A 17,694-nucleotide genomic window follows, 5' to 3' on the forward strand; every position below is an offset into this window, starting at 1 on the left:
AAACACCAAATACTTGTGCACTTTGCTGCAGGTATTTTATTCTTCAAGATAAAGTTTACCTTTTTTTTAAAAAAAGGGCACCCCTGAACCCCTGGTGCTCTGGATAAGGCCACCCCTTTCCTACTTGCTACCTGCTCCATACCAACTCCACCACCGCCACAGGCAGGAGTTGAGAAGGTCCAGGACTGCCTGCTTGTGGCAAGGCCTCCACGCCTCTGTGCCCACCCTGCCTACAATTCTCATAGCCTTGCCACCACGATGTGGCAAGGGACCAATGGGAAACATTTTATTATGCTTTTATCTGTGTTTACATTCATCACAAGAAACCCAAGTCCCCTGTACCATCACTCAACCCCTGTACTTTAACCCTCCATCTGTCTTTTCTTCTGATCCCATATCCCTCTCCAAACTTTGAAACTTTTTCACTGCTCCCCTCTGGAACTGAAAGATAGTTTTCAGCAAAATTCTCAAGTCTTCAGCCTCTTCTCTGAAAGTCCCTTTAGCTTCTCACTCTCACAGAACTGGCTCTCCTCCTGAGGACACAATGCCCCTGCAGCCCTCTCAGGAGGACAGCTTTCCCCTGCACCCTTCTCCCATGGGGCCTGTGGTGGGGGAATGGTTATCCCTGCTCTGAGTTGCCATTTTCTAACCACCCTTCCTCTGTCTTTCTTAAAACTTGCAGCCTAGAATTTCACTTTTTCAGGCTCTAACACCCATCCTCCTCATTGTTGCATTCACCTACCACTCCCAGGTCACAGCTCTTACATCTCGATGTTTTTGCTTTTGCCTCACTGTCACTCTCTCCAACGCTCCTGCCGTAATTTTTCAGGTTTCAAGATCCACGGGGATGAGCCTTCTGGGATCTTGGCCAATCTGTTCTTCCATCTTCCTTTATCCAGGGATCTCCTCCTCCTGTCCTCAGCCCCTCACCCCCATGCTAACACCCCAGGCTTTACAATTACCTCAACTGCACCTCCTCCATCATCTCGATTTCAAGGATGGCTGCCCTCTGACTACCACCTCCAACCTTTCCGGTTCTCTCTCTATTCCTTTGACTTCAACACTTTTTCATCCCTTTCCACTGAGACCCACACAATACCGTCAGAGTCATGGCTCTTCATCTCTCTCATATTTTCTTTCCAGCTTTATTGAGGAATAATTGACATATAACATTGTGTAATTTTAAGTTGTACAATTTGTTGATTTGATACATTTATATACTGCAAAATGATTACCACCAAAGCATTAGCTAACACCTCCATCTCATATCTCCCTCATCTTCTTCCTTCCTTACCTAGCTTAAATTCTATGATCAGTAATAATTAATTAATTAATAATTAAGTATAACCACTCTTTTACATATAGCTAGACTCTCTTGTCCTCCTCTCACTTTGTGGTATTAACCTCCCTACTGAAACTAGAATATTTACCAAAGAAGAAAGGAGATATAGATTCAATATCAATTAGGTTGAGTAAAAACCCTGTAGACCTGAATTTGAGCTGGAAGTACTGGTATAAACTCATGATATAATTAATCTTTGAAACACCCACGTGCATACATTTCCCATCTCTATCAACTGAAAAGGCGTACGGATGATGGCCAACACAATAGCAGTAAGCACCCCTAATGTCCAGACTGTAGTCTCTAAAAATAATTTCCCACTAAAAGTAACCAAGGCTTCTTGGAAAAATATCCATTTTTGGATCTGGGACAGGAAATGTGCAAGATAAGCCTGGAACATCTTTTTGTACAAGAAAGTAAAAAGCCATCAGTGATTTTTATCATGTCTAAAGAACTCAAGAGCCAATGTCAATAGGCTACCACTGGCCAAAGATAGAATGATTTGAACATCGATAAGCATAATAACTTCAATGGACTAAAACACATCAAACATGTTTAAAATCCATGTATTCATCATGATACAAAACAAAACAGAACAGATCTTGCTGGTCACCTTTGATAAATTTTAAGAACCAACTTGTTTTGAAAACTAATAAACAAAGGGAAAGAATGAAGTATTTATTCTGCCTTTCCTATAAGAATGCACCTCAAGTTATTGTACCTCAGTATACATACAAATATCTCTATTTAGAAGTAGCCCAATCTAATAAATGAAGAAATCTGATAAAATTAGAATATTACCATTTGCAAGCCCTAATGAATCAATAGACATAGGAAATAATTATCACTGACTTCTAATACCACAAAAAGAAAAACAATCAGATATTACGTAGTCTTCCTTCAGAAGAACCCAACTTGAATTTCATCACATCTCTAGATCCAATTACCAATTTATAGGACATACAGAGGAATAAAGGAATATGATAACTCCATGGGGAGCCAATCAGCAAAACCCAAATTATGGGAAACTCTACAGGATAAATGATCCAAATTCTTCAACAAAAATTTGCAAGGTAAAAAAGAACTAGAGGATGACCCTATAGATTAAAATAAACTTAAGAGACATATCAAACAATTGTGATACATGGATTTTATTTGGATCCCAATTCAAACAAATGACCCAGAAAAGACTTTAAAGATAAAGAGATATGTACATTCACTGAATCTTGAAGATATTAAGAAATTATTATAAAATATTTTAAGGTATAAAACTTATATGGTTGTATTTTTTTCAAGTTACTATCTTTTAGAGATACATACTGAAATATTTACAGGTGAAATGGTATGAAGTCTCAGATTTACTTCACAATAATCCGGGTGGGGGAGGAAAGAGAAGTGGGGGATGGATGGAATAAAACTGGTCGTAAGTTGAAAATTATTGAAGCTGAGTGATGGGTACAAGGAGCTTCATTATCCTAGTCTCTCTACTTTTGATGTGTTTGAAATTTTCTATCATAAAATGTCTTAAATAGTTATAATGGAAGAAAAGATTCTCTTTACAATAGGAACAAAAATATAAAACACCTAGAAAAATGGATAGTAAGCATATGAAAATAAAACTTTAAAACATTACTGAAAGACACAGTAGAAGACTTTAACAAATGAAAAAGCATACCATTGGGTGGTAAGCCTCATTACATATAGGTTATTTTCCTAACCCTTCTCCAAAAGGTAGTCTAAGAATAAAAGGCAATCCAAATAAAATACAGAAGTGTTCTTTTTAAGCCAGATAAGCTTGACAACAAATAAGTATACAAGACACCCAAAAAAATCAGGGGAGGAGGGATAATGGTGAGGGGATAAGCCCTAGTAGATATTAAATATTGTGATACTGGTGCAAGAACAGACAGATCAGTGAAAGAAAAAAAAATTTAAATAAATTAAAAATACAAGGTAATATTGCATAGAATATGGGTGGCATGTTAAATCTGTAAAGAAAAGGTGGATTATTCAATAATGGCATTGTATTACTGGATAATCATCTGAAAAAAAATATTAAACTTGGACATATACCACTAAAATTCTAAACATGATACAAAGCTCAAAAGCCATGAAAGAAAAGATTTATAAATTAGCCTGTATAAATAGCAAACACAACAAAGCAAAACCAAAATGTTTAAAAAAAAAAAAAGCCAAAGTCAAAATATCACACCTCACCTCACAATTTCCTTAAAATTTAAACAGCTCTTACAATGAAAAAGAAAAGAATAACAATGCAATAGGAACACAGGATAGGATATAGACACAAATGGTCAGGCTGCAGAAAAATTAATGCAAATGACACTTAAACATGTGAAAAGATGCTCAAGCTCACCAGGGTGAGTTCACAGCACAGAGTTTTCATGGGTGTGAGGACACAGGTGCTTACATTTTCTGAGTGTGAGTGAAAATCATTACACCTTTTTTAAGGGAAATTTGGAAGTATTTCCAAATTTTAAAATGCGTATACACTTTGACCCAGAAATGTTGGTGTAGAATGTATACTGTAGCTATATGCAATATTGAAATGGCAAATGCACAAGTTTATTTACTACAATGTTACTTGTCATAGCAAAAGACTGAAAACACCCTGAATGCTCCTCAGCAGGACTGGTTAATAAAGTGTGGTAGACCCAGACAATGGAATACGACACCAGCTACAAAGAATGAGGCAGGCCTTTCTGGACCGTATGCAAGGATCGTCTCATATACTTAATATACTAAACATAACTGTCATGGGAAAAAAAGTCAAGTGTAGAATACTGCACATAGTGTGCAGCCATTTAGTAAAAAGGAGGAAAAAGAAAGTTTACAAGAAACTGGTAAATGTGATTGCCTTTTGGATTTTGTAGCTTGAGCATAAGTTAACTCTTCATAAATAACTGAAACTAAACTGCCTTCAGATGGTTTTGTGAAGATTCATTTTTGTGAGATGATTTATAGGAAAATCTTTAAATTTTAAAGTCTATGCAAATACAATTTCAAGAAGCAGTTTGTTACTGGGTGGAACATAAGGTCCTGGATTCAAGAACAAATTCTACTTTCTGTACAGTTATGTGTAAGTTACCCAATGTCTTAGAGTCTTGGTAACCATGTCTTGGTTTCTTTACTATTTCCCTGAAATGGTAATAAAAATCCCTTCCATTCTCACAGGCATTGCTGTGAGGACTGCTGAAGACAGTATATTGAAAGTGTTTCTTCGTAAACTATAGTCTTCAAAACTGTAAGGTGTCATGTTTATCGAGTTAAAAGTCTCTGAGTGACACAGTATTACAAAGATGGGCTAGATCTGACAGACTAGATGTGCACTGTCCAGTATGGTAGCCACTTGCCACATGTAGCTATTAGCTCTTGAAATGTTGGAAGTCCGAACTGAAATGTACTGTAAGTATAATAGACACTGGATTTTGAATACCTAATTTTAAAAAATGTACAATATTTCATTGATCATAAGTTGAAATAATATTTTTGATATAGTGAAGTAAATAAAACATCTCTGAAATTAATTGTACTTGATTTTTTAAGTTGCCTAGCAGAACGTTTAAAGTTACATATGCAGCTTGCATTATATCCTATAGGACAGCACTGGGCAAACTGCAGGAGTGACTAGGACTTGGAAGGACAGAGAAGACGAGTGAAGAATTTCAGGCATTACCAGCAACATATGCAAACACACAGGAAGATCCCGTGCAACACTCAAGTTCATGCTACAGTGAAGAGACTGCCTGCCTTGTTGGGAGGGATCCATGTGAGAAGAGGCAGCACTAGATAGGCAGTGAGAGTCTAAGTAATGGCAAACTTTGAGGATCGACCTGAAGTTTGCATCTCACTGGGAGTGTTTATAAAGCAGGTTTGAGTGTAAAGCAAACTGAGGCAGAGCGTGATGCCTGCCAAGAACTGTCTGGCTACAGTCAACTTGTTATTATCCATTTGCAGGATATATGTTCACTGTGTTTGCTCTATTCCAAGATTGTCCAGATTTGAGATGTTCCACTATTGATGCAGAGGAAATAAATGGAGAAGAGAAAGGGGGGAAAGGGAGCTCATATTTATTGAAAGCCTAGAGCACTATGCTAGGCATAAGACATACACCACCCACCTTGTTCTTGTACAATCCTATGAGAACCTAATTATCACCTCCATTTTTCATAAGGTAGGATCATTCAGAAATAAGTTGCCAAAGGTCATTCCAACTAGTCCATGCAGGACCAGCAGTGGAAGTCAGTACAGTTGACCAATTCTTATTATACAATGCTACCTATTAAGAAGAAAAGAAACTGCAAACCATGCTTTTGAATCTGTTTTTTCACTTCTGAGCAAACACAGTAAAAAACTGTAGGGGAGAAAGATCCATGTATTCAACAAAATACTGGTAGATTTGAATAATGAACATTCTACTTGTTGCTCCATGACTATAAATAAGTAAGACTTATATGTACTCATGCATTAATATATCTGGGATGGAAGGGCAACTTTCAAATAGTGGCTTTTAACTAGATTGAAGGATTTGTTGTGTTTTTTAAACTGGCCACACATTTAGTGAGAAACTTAGAGTGGTATGACATCACAGCGGTTCAGAGTTTGAATCTCTGTGGGAGAAATGGGGGAGGATGAGAGAACCAGAGAAGATGACATCAAGACACGGTGGGAGGGCAGGAAGTGGTTTCTCTCTTGTTCTTCCTCAGGAGGCTGTAAGAAAGTGGGTGGTTTAATATGTAAGAAAGAAATGAGATACAGATGAAGACGAGAGCCTGAGGTAGTAGAGGTGGCATGAGGAGTTCTATCCACCTGTTATTTCTTTCCCCTTTTTGGAGGGGGGAATATTTACATGTTCATGAATTTTTAATCTAGAAGATATACATGCAAAACAAAGACCATATGCTTATAGAACAGCATCGTCTCTTCAAGGAAGGGACGTGTCTGGTCAAGCTGTCGGAAACCACCAGAAGCCTCTCAGCATGTGCCCCTTTGCTGTTCTGGAAGCTGTGTCAGTTCTTTGAAGCGAGCTGTATTTTTCTGGGCACCACACCAAAGAGTGATGTAAACCTCAGAGCCTGACAAGTTGGATCCCAGTTCTAGCTTTTTCTCAGAAAACTTTGTCTGTTAGAGCAACTTTTAGAAGAGGCAGAGGAAGAGACTTTTATTGACTGGGGTAGTAATCAACAGCATTAGGATGTTAGAGAAAAACCAAACTGAGGAGATGTCTGCAACTCTTTGATGATAATAATTTTCCTCAATATTTTTTATGATTCTGTATAATAAATACCTAGAAAGAGTTTCTGCAGGATTCTGCAGAAGTGCAAAGAGTTCCGGGCAAAACAGATTTCATGGGAAACCACTGGTGTTTTCAACTGCATCTGTATGTGAAAATGGTGATTTTTATAGTGCCTACTCTGCTCCAGGCACTAATGTTAGGAGAGTTATACAGAAGAATAAAACAAGTCGCTGCTCACACAGAACACGTAATGTTGTAAAATATATAGAATCAAATAACATTACAAGATAATATAAAATAAGAGCACATGAATAGTGTAAATAAGTAGATTACCATAGTATGTAAACTTGTGCGTCATTTGGAGCAAAAAGACAAGAGAAACGTGAGCCATTATCTCATTCCATGTAAAATTCTACCTTGAACCCGTGGAAGCTGGGGAGGAAGGGTCAGTTCTTGCTGCTTCTTCTGATACCTTTGATTTTGGGAGCAAGATATATCATAGAAAATAGATTTCTATAGCTCTTCCAGAAAAATTCTCTTAATAATGTGGAATATAGATGTCTCAGAATACAGTAAACTCAGAGGATAGGCCCCTCATTGTGAGAAATAAAAATATTAAAACTAATGAATGAATGAATAATTGTTTCTTTTTATTAAATTTATAGGAAGAGGAAAAATAAATTAAACAAACGAAAACTTTGAGGATTAAAGACAGAAAGATAGCCCAATCAGAGTATCTCATTTCTTTGTTCCTAAAGAATAATAATTCAGATTACAAAAAGCACTATCACTTGGTAGGTTAAATACAGTGCAAAGAAAACATTTCTGAGTTGAGCAAATCAACAGGTGGGAAATACTGGGAAGTCTTGTATCATTCTTGTAAATCTGGCTTAGACCTTTCTATCAGGAAAAAAAAATGTGATTTCAGTTCCTAAATGCTGTGAATAAAGTTAGGCAGTTTTGGAACTTTGACTTATGTATTGATTTGGTTTATACAGTCATATAAACTATCCCTTACGCTAAGAAATCAAGGCAGTAGAAATTATCAGTATTTTGGTTATAATTCAACATATAAGAACATATAAAGCCTCTTCCAAACCAGCCATTGGAAGAAAAATGGGAAAACCAAGAGTAATCATTGATGACCCCCAGGGCTAGAGTCAATTCCTAAAACTTTGTCCCTGCTACACAGTGGGAAGGGGTTGAACATGTGATAGGACCTGACAGCCCTGGTCCTCTAATTTCCCCCATCTCAGTGGCTCCTGTGTCCACCAGCTTACTCAAGCCAAAACTGTAGAATCATTCCTCCTAGTCCCTTTTCCTTGTCCCCCACATCCAGTGCAACACTAAATCCTATTATTAGGCAGAACTGTGTGAAATTGTCAATGTGATCTCTTTGACTTAACAAAAATGACAATTTCACATGATTCAACGTATATTTCTATCTGCAAAATATTTCTCAAATCCTCTCATTTTTCTTCTTCTCTGCTTCCTGGTGGAAGCAACCTCATCCTTCACCTAGACAACTTCTATGCCAACCTAACCAATCTCCTTATTTCTACTTTTATTTCTTCTCCCTAGTTTAAAGCTGATCAATGGTTCCCTATTGCTCTTAAAATACATTGCAAATTTCTAGCCTAAATGAGAAAGCCCTGCATCATCAGACTCTTGCCTACAACTCTGGTTTCCCCCCAGGACACTCTCCCCATACCACTCTGTGCTCCAGCTTCACTGAACTCTTGTCACTCTCCTGTATCTTCCTTCCTGCCATGCCCTCTGCCTGGAATGATCTTCTCCTCACTCCAACTGACCAGTCCCACACATCCTTCATCTTTCCATTTCAGTTTACTTCCTCAAACCTGCCTTTCCTTATTTCCCAACCTAATTTAATTTTCCCCATTATTCTCTTTCATAATACTGTTTATTTCCTTTCTGGAAACAATTTGTAATTACACATTTATTTTGTTGTTGTATATTTGCTTACCACCTCTCTTTCTCCTAGATTGGAAGATACCTGAGGACAGAAATCATTTCTTTTTATTTGTTTCTTTTCATCAATACTGTGTACAGAGTAAAGTTTCAATAAATATTTGTTGAATGATTATTTATGAATAAACAAGTAAATCAATATTCTAGGTTAAACTGTCGATAAAAAAAATAGGTTAGAAAATGGTGTGGATATTATCATTACAACCATTTTGTTAGACCAATCTTTAAAGAAAGAAAAGCTTAGAAGGAAATAAAACAATGTTAACAGTAGTTGTTTAGGTGATGGGACTAGGCGTAATTTGAATTTTTTCTTTTTGCTCTTCTGGATTTTCAAATTTTCCTCAATGAGAATATAAAACTTGAAAATTATATACTTTTAAATGTTGAGAACAATCTTTACTTCCTATATCATTATCCTCCTTACTTAACAAAATAAAATAAATTTTTGATCTCCAAATATTTATTACAAAATGTTTCCATCTAAATTTTTTGAGGATATATAGTCAAGTTACCTCTTTCTGGCATATACAATTTGAAGAGTACATAAGGAGTTTCTAAATAAATCCTTGCTCTATATGAATAGGTGAGAAGATACTCACTAATTCCTGGTTCCAGAGGGTGGAGAAAAGTAACTCAATTACCTAAAAATCTACATGCCACTGTTTGTTATAGACATGGAATATTAATGCATTTCCCATATAAGTTAGTATTACTTGGCATTTCCTAGCAAATCATGCCTACAAAGGGCTCTGAAACTTCAGAGGACCTTCAGAACTCAATGTAATCATCAGTAAAGATTACTTCCTATTTTCTGAAAAAATTATCTATCTATTCAACCACACCAAATATTGCAGAAACTTTCTCTCCACTCTGACTTCTCCATTTAAAAAATATCAGATGTGTTCACTCAGATGAAAAGGAAATAGAGTGCAAGATTCTTTCACTTCCAAACATCTTTCAAATCCATCTACTTCTTGTCACTTCTCTCCATCCCCAGTGCCAATCCCCTAACCAAGACCACTATTGTCTCCAACATGGACACAGCTACAATCCCCTAAATGGTCCCTCCATCTGTCTTTTTTAAAGACCTTTATTAGGATACAGTTCATACAAAAGAGTGCAGAGGAGACCTCCAAGATGGTGGAGGAGTAAGACGTGGAGATCACCTTCCTCCCCACAAATATATCAGAAATACATCTACATGTGGAACAACTCCTAAAGAACACCTACTGAACACTGGCAGAAGACCTCAGACTTCCCAAAAGGCAAGAAACTGCCCACGTACCTGGCTGTGTGGCTGACAGGGTCTTGGTGCTCCGGTCGGGTGTCAGGCCTGTGCCTCTGAGGTGGGAGAGCCGAGTTCAGTATATTGGTCCACCAGAGACCTCCCAGCTCCATGTAATATCAAATGACGAAAGCTCTCCCAGAGATCACCATCTCAATGCTAAGACCCATCTCCACTCAACAACCAGCAAGCTACAGTGCTGGACACTCTACACCAACTAGCAAGACAGGAACACAACCCCACCCATTAGCAGAGAGGCTGCCTAAAATCATAATAAGGTCACAGACAACCCAAAACACACCACTGGACACAGTCCTGCCCACCAGAAAGATCCAGCCTCACCCACCAGAACATAGGCACCAGTCCCCTCCACCAGGAAGACTACACAACCCACTGAACCAACCTTAGCCACTGTGGGCAGACACCAAAACAATGGGAACTATGAACCAGCAGCCTGCAAAAAGGAGACCCCAAACACAGTAAGTTAATCAAAATGAGAAGACAGAGAAACACACAGCAGATGAAGGAGCAAGGTAAAAACCCACCAGACCAAACAAATGAAGAGGAAATAGGCAGTTTACCTGAAAAAGAATTCAGAATAATGTTAGTAAAGATGATCCAAAATCTTGGAAATAGAATTGAGAAAATAAAAGAAACCTTTAACAAGGACCTAGAAGAAGTAAACAGCAAACAAACAAGGATGAACAACACAATAAATGAAATTAAAAATTCTCCAGAAGGAATCATTAGCAGAATAACTGAGGCAGAAGAACAGATAACTGAGATGGAAGATAAAACAGTGGAAATAACTACCACAGAGCAGAATAAAGAAAAAAGAATGAAAAGAATTGAGGACAGTCTTACAGACCTCTGGGACAACATTAATGCACCAACATTCAAATTATAGGAGTCCCAAAGGAAGAAGAGATAAAAAAGGGACTTAGAAAATATTTGAAGGGATTATAGTGGAAAACTTCTCTAATATGGGAAAGGAAATAGTCAATCAAGTCCAGGAAGCAAACAGAGTCCCATACAGGATAAACCCAAGGAGAAACATGTCAAGACACATATTAATCAAACTATCCAAAATTAAGTTCAAACAAAAAAAAAAAAATTAAAACCAGCAAGGGAAAAACAACAAATAACATACAAGGGAATCCCCAAAAGGTTAACTGCTGATCTTTCAGCAGAAATTCTGCAAGCCAGAAGGGAGTGGCAGGACATATTTAAAGTGATGAAAGGGGAAAACCTACAACCAAGATTACTCTACCTATCAAGGGGCTCACTCAGATTCAATGGAGAAATTAAAACCTTTACAGACAAGCAAAAGCTAAGAGAATTCAGCACCACCAAACCAGCTTTAGAATAAATGTTAAAGAATTACTCCAGGCAGGAAACAGAAGAGGAGGGAAAGACATACAATAACAAACCCAAAACAATTAAGAAAATGGTAATAGGAACATACATATTGATAACTACCTTAAATGTAAATGGATTAAATGCTCCAACCAAAAACATAAACTGGCTGAATGGATGCAAAAAGAAGACCCAGATATATGCTGTCTACAAGAGACTCACTTCAGACGTAGGGGCACACACAGACTGAAAGTGAGGGGATGGAAAAAGATATTCCATGCAAATGGAAATCAAAAGAAAGTTGGAGTAGCAATTCTCATATCAGATAAAATAGACTTTAAAATAAAGACTATTACAAGAGACAAAGAAGGACACTACATAATGATCAAGGGATCAATCCAAGAAGAAGATATAACAATTGTAAATATTTATGCACCCAACATAGGAGTACCTCAATACACAAGTCAGATGCTAACAGCCATAAAGGGGGAAATTGACAGTAACACAGTCATAGTAGGGGACCTTACCACCCCACTTTCACCAATGAACAGATCATCCAAAATGAAAATAAATAAGGAAACACAAGCTTTAAATGATACATTAAACAATATGGACTTAATTGATATTTATAGGATATTCCATCCAAAAATAACAGAATACACTTTCTTCTCAATTGCTCCTGGAACATTCTCCAGGATAGATCATAGCCTGGTCACAAATGAAGCCTTGGTAAATTTAAGAAAATTGAAATCGTATCAAGTATCTTTGCCAACCACAACGCTATGAGACTAGATATCAATTACAGGAAAATATCTGTAAAAACTACAAACACAAGGAGGCTAAACAATACACTACTAAATAACCAAGATATCACTGAAGAAACCAAACAGGAAATCAAAAAATACCTAGCAACAAATCACAATGAAAACATGACAACCCAAAACCGATGGGATGCAGCAAAAGCAGTTCTAAGAGGGAAGTTTATAGCAATACAATCCTACCTCAAGAAACAAGAAACATCACAAATAAACAACCTAACCTAACACCTAAATCAATTAGAGAAAGAAGAAGAAAAAAACCCCAAAGTTAGCAGAAGGAAAGAAATCATAAAGGTCAGATCAGAAATAATGAAACAGAAATGAAGGAAACAATAACAAAGATTGATAAAACTAAAAGCTGGTACTTTGAGAAGATAAACAAAATTGATAAACCATTAGCCAGACTCATCAAGAAAAAAAGGGAGAAGTCTCAAATCAATAGAATTAGAAATGAAAAAGGAGAAGTAACAACTGACACTGCAGAAATACAAAGGATCATGAGAGATTGCTACAAGCAACTATATGCCAATAAAATGGACAACCTGGAAGAAATGGACAACTTCTTAGAAAAGCACAACCTTCCGAGACTGAACCAGGAAGAAATAGAAAATATAAACAGGACAATCACAAGCACTGAAATTGAGACTGTGGTTAAAAATCTTCCAACAAACAAAAGCCCAGGACCAGATGGCTTCACGGGCTATTTCTATCAAACATTTAGAGAAGAGCTCACACCTATCCTTCTCAAACTTTTCCAAAATATAACAGAGGTAGGAACACTCCCAAACTCATTCTACAAGACCACCATCACCCTGATACCAAAACCAGACAAAGATGCCACAAAAAAAGAAAACTACAGGCGAATATCACTGATGAACATAGATGCAAAAATCCTCAACAAAATACTAGCAAACAGAATCCAACAGCACATTAAAGGATCATACACCATGATCAAGTGGGGTTTACCCCAGGAATGCAAGGATTCTTCAATATATGCACATCAATCAATGTGATAAACCATATTAACAAATTGTAGGAGAAAAACCATATGATCATCTCAATAGATGCAGAAAAAGCTTTTGACAAAATTCAACACCCATTTATGATAAAAAAACCCTCCAGAAAATAGGCATAAAGGGAACTTACCTAAACATAATAAAGACCATATATGACAAACCCACAGCAAACATTGTACTCAATGGTGAAAAACTGAAAGCATTTCCTCTAAGATGAGGAACAAGACAAGGATGTCCACTCTCACCACTGTTATTCAACATAGTTTTGGAAGTCCTAGCCACGGCAATCAGAGAAGGAAAAGAAATAAAAGGAATCCAAACTGGAAAAGAAGAATGAAAACTGTCAGTATTTGCAGATGAGATGATACTACACATAGAGAATCCTAAAGATGCCACCAGAAAACTATTAGAGCTAATCAATGAATTTGGAAACGTTTCAGGATACAAAATTAATGCACAGAAATCTCTTGCATTCCTATACACTAATGATGAAAAATCTGAAAGAGAAATTAAGGAAACACTCCCATTCACCATTGCACCAAAGAATAAAATACCTAGGAATAAACCTACATAAGGAGGTAAAAGAGCTCTGTGCGGAAAACTGTAAGACACTGATGAAAGGAATTAAAGATGATACAAAAGATGGAGAGATATACAATGTTCTTGGACTGGAAGAATCAACATTGTGAAAATGACTATACAATGCAAAGTAATCTACAGATTCAAGGCAATCCCTATCAAACTACCAATGGCATTATTCACAGAATTTGAACAAAAAATTTCACAATTTGTATGAAAAACAAAAGACCCCGAAGATCCAAAGCAGTCTTGAGAAAGAAAAACGCAGCTGGAGGAATCAGACCCCTGACTTCAGACTATACTACAAAGCTACAGTAATCAAGGCAGTATGGTACTGCCACAAAAACAGAAATATAGATCAATGGAACAGGATAGAAAGTCCAGAGATAAACCCACACACATATGGTCACCTTATTTTTGTTAAAGGAGGCAAGAATATACAATGGAGAAACAACAGCCTCTTTAATAAGTGGTGCTGGGAAAACTGGACAGCTACATGTAAAAGAATGACATTAGAACACTCCCAAACACCATACACAAAAATAAGCTCAAAATGGATTAAAGACCTAAATGTAAGGCCAGACATTATAAAACTCTTAGAGGAAAACATAGGCAGAACACTCTATGACATAAATCACAGCAAGATCCTTTTTGACCCACCTCCTAGAGTAATGGAAATAAAAACAAAAGTAAACAAATGGGTCCTAATGAAACTTAAAAGCTTTTGCACAGCAAAGGAAAACATAAACAAGATGAAAAGACAACCCTCAGAATGGGAGAAAATATTTGCAAATAAAGCAAATGATAAAGGATTAATCTCCAAAATTTACAAGCAACTCATGCAGCTCAATATCAAAAAAACAAACAACCCAATCCCAAAATGGGCAGAAGACATAAATAGACATTTCTCCAAAGAAGATATACAGATTGCCAACAAGCACATGAAAGGATGCTCAACATCATTAATCATTAGAGAAATGTAAATCAAAACTACAATGAGGTATCACCTCACACCAGTCAGAATGGCCATCATCAAAAAATCTACAAACAATAAATGCTGGAGAGGGTGTGGAGAAAAGGGAGCTCTCTTGCACTGTTTGTGGGAATGTAAATTGATACGGCCACTATGGAGAACAGTATGGAGGTTCCTTAAAAGACTAAAAATAGAACTACCATATGATCCAGCAAGCCCACTACTTGGGCATATACCTGAGAAAACCATAATTCAAGAAGAGTCATGTACCACAATGTTCATTGCAGCTCTATTTACAATAGCCCGGACATGGAAGCAACCTAAGTGTCCATCAACAGATGAATGGATAAAGAAGATGTGCCACATGTATACAATGGAATATTACTCAGCCATAAAAGGAAACAAAATTGAGTTATTTGTAGTGAGGTCTATGTCTGTCATACAGAGTGAAGTAAGTCAAAAAGAGAAAAACAAATACCATATGCTAACACATGTATATGGAATCTAAAAAAAAAAAATGGTTCTGAAGAACCTAGAGGCAGGACAGGAATAAAGATGCAGGCGTAGAGAATGGACTTGAGGACACGGGGAGGGGGAAGGGTAAGCTGGGACGAAGTGAGAGAGTGGCATGGACTTATATATACTACCAAATGTAAAATAGATAGCTAGTGGGAAGTAGCCGCATAGCACAGGGATATCAGCTCAGTGCTTTGTGACCACCTAGAGGGTTGGGATAGGGATGGTGGGAGGGAGATGCAAGAGGGAGGAGATATGGGGATATATGTATATGTATAGCTGATTCACCTTGTTATAAAGCAGAAACTAACACAACATTGTAAAGCAATTATACTCCAATAAAGATGTTAAAAAAATAAATAAATAATGGAGTGCAGCTACTTAATTGTACATGTCAATGAGTTTTGACAAATTACACCTCAGTGCAAGCACCACCACTATAAAGATATAGAACATTTTTATTATCCCAAAATTTCCCTTATGCCCCATCTTAGTAAATCCATTGTATGGAAATACCACAACCTTGTTTTGTTTACTTCTTGCTGGACACTAGAGTTGTTTCTAGTTTTTGGCTATTATGAATAAATATGCTATTAATATTCATGTATTAGTCTTTATTTAGACATGTGTTTTAATTTCTCTGTATTAGTCTTTATTTAGACATGTGTTTTAATTTCTCTTGGGTAACTATCTAGGAGGATTGCTGAATTGTATGCTACACATATATTTAACTTCATAAGAAACTGCCAAATGTTTTTCCAAAGTGGGTGTACCATGTTGCATTCCCATCAACAATGTATAAGAATTCCAGTTGCCAGCATCCTTGCCAGTGCTAGGTATCATTAATCTTTCTAATTTTAGCTTTTCTGAAGGGTGTATATTGATATTTTATTGTAGTTTAAATTTGCATTTACCTGATAGTTAATGACGTTGAACATCATTTTATGTGATTATTAGCTATTTGTATATCATTTTTTGGTTGTGTCTCTTTAAATATATTGCTCATTTTAAAAATTGGGTTGTATGTATACTTACTATTGAATTGTAAGTTTTTATGTAGTCTGGATAGAATTCCTTTGGCAGCTAAATATATATAGTGAATATTTTCTCACAGTTTTAAGTATAAACTTTTATATTCTTTACAATGTTTGCCAAAAAGCAGAAGTTTTTAACTTTGATGACTTTCTGTTTATCAAATTTTTCTTTAATGGTTCATGCTTTTTGTGTCCTAAGAAATCTTTGGCCACCCCAAGGATGTAAAGATTTTCATCTATTTTTTTCCAGAAGTTTTATAGTTTCTGTATTTCCATAATAATTTTAGAATGAGGTTAGAAATTTTTGCTCCACCCAAAAAGTCCTGCTAGAATTTAACTGGGATTGTGTTAATTACATCACATTGCAGAGAAGAGATATCCTAAAAATACTGAATCTTCCTATCCATGAACATGGTCTATCTCTTAACTTATTTAGATCTTCTTTAATTTCTCCCAGCAGTGTTTTATGGTTTTTGTTGTAAAGACTCTGTACTTATTTTGTTAAATTTATTCCTAAGTATTTCATACTTTTTGATGCTCTTGCAAATGATATTTTTAATTTTATTTACAATTATTCATTGCTGGTATATAAAAGTACAACTGATTTTTGTGTATTGACTTTGTATTCTGGAAACTTGATAAATTCATTTATTGGTTCTAGTAGCTTTTTGTAGACTCTGTAAGATTTTTTTCAAACATAATCATATTATTTGCAAATAAAAACAGAATTCTTTCTTCCCAATTTACATGCATTTTGTTTGTTTGTTTGTTTTTCTGCCTTTTTGCAGTGACTAGAACCTCTAGCACAATATTGAGTATAAATAGTGAGAGTGGGCATCCTTACCCAATACTACTAAGACATCATTTCGTTTTTCAGAATTTATCATGATGTTAAGTGTAGGTTCTTCACAGATATTCTGTCAGTATCAGGTTGAGAGTGTTCCCTTCTATTCCTAGTTTGCTGAGAGTTTTTATCCCAAATGGGCATGGCATCATTTTATACATTATTGGATTCTATATTGCCAATATATTGTAAGGAGTTTTGCATTCATGTCTATGCAGTATACTGGTCTTTAGTTTTCCCTTTTTTGTAATATCTTTATCTGGTTTTGGTAGAAGAGTAAATCTGTTCTCAAAACTAATTTGTAAAATGTTCCCATCTCTTTTCTTTTCTGAATTAGTTTGTATAGAATTGGTATTCTTTCTTCCTTAAATTTGAATATAATACACCAGTAAAGACATCTGGATTGAGGTTGTGTGTGTGTGTGTGTGTGTGTGTGTGAAAGTCCTCAATTATTAATTCAGTTTCCTTAATACATGTAGGGTTCTTCCAATTTTCTCTTTCTTCTTGAGTCAGTTTTGATAAACTGTCTTTCAAAGAATTTTTCCTTTTCATCTAAGTTTTCCAATTTATTGACATATTTTTCAAAATATTTCCTTATTCTTTTAATATCTATAAGATCTCTAGAGATGTCCTTTTTTCTCATAGTCAGTGTACTTAGCATTTTAATTTTATTGGTTTTTCAAAACAC

General features: G+C 36.1%; 1 long non-coding RNA gene across 1 annotated transcript in view; it reads right to left on the minus strand.

Annotated features, from left to right (window-relative positions):
- The window catches only part of LOC132436186 (uncharacterized), a 593,708-nt gene that overhangs the window by 133,679 nt on the left and 442,335 nt on the right, over window positions 1-17,694 (minus strand). The gene's annotated exons all lie outside the window — the stretch shown is intronic.

This window comes from Delphinus delphis, chromosome 13 (genome assembly GCF_949987515.2).
Source record: "Delphinus delphis chromosome 13, mDelDel1.2, whole genome shotgun sequence".
NCBI classification, from domain to species: domain Eukaryota; kingdom Metazoa; phylum Chordata; class Mammalia; order Artiodactyla; family Delphinidae; genus Delphinus; species Delphinus delphis.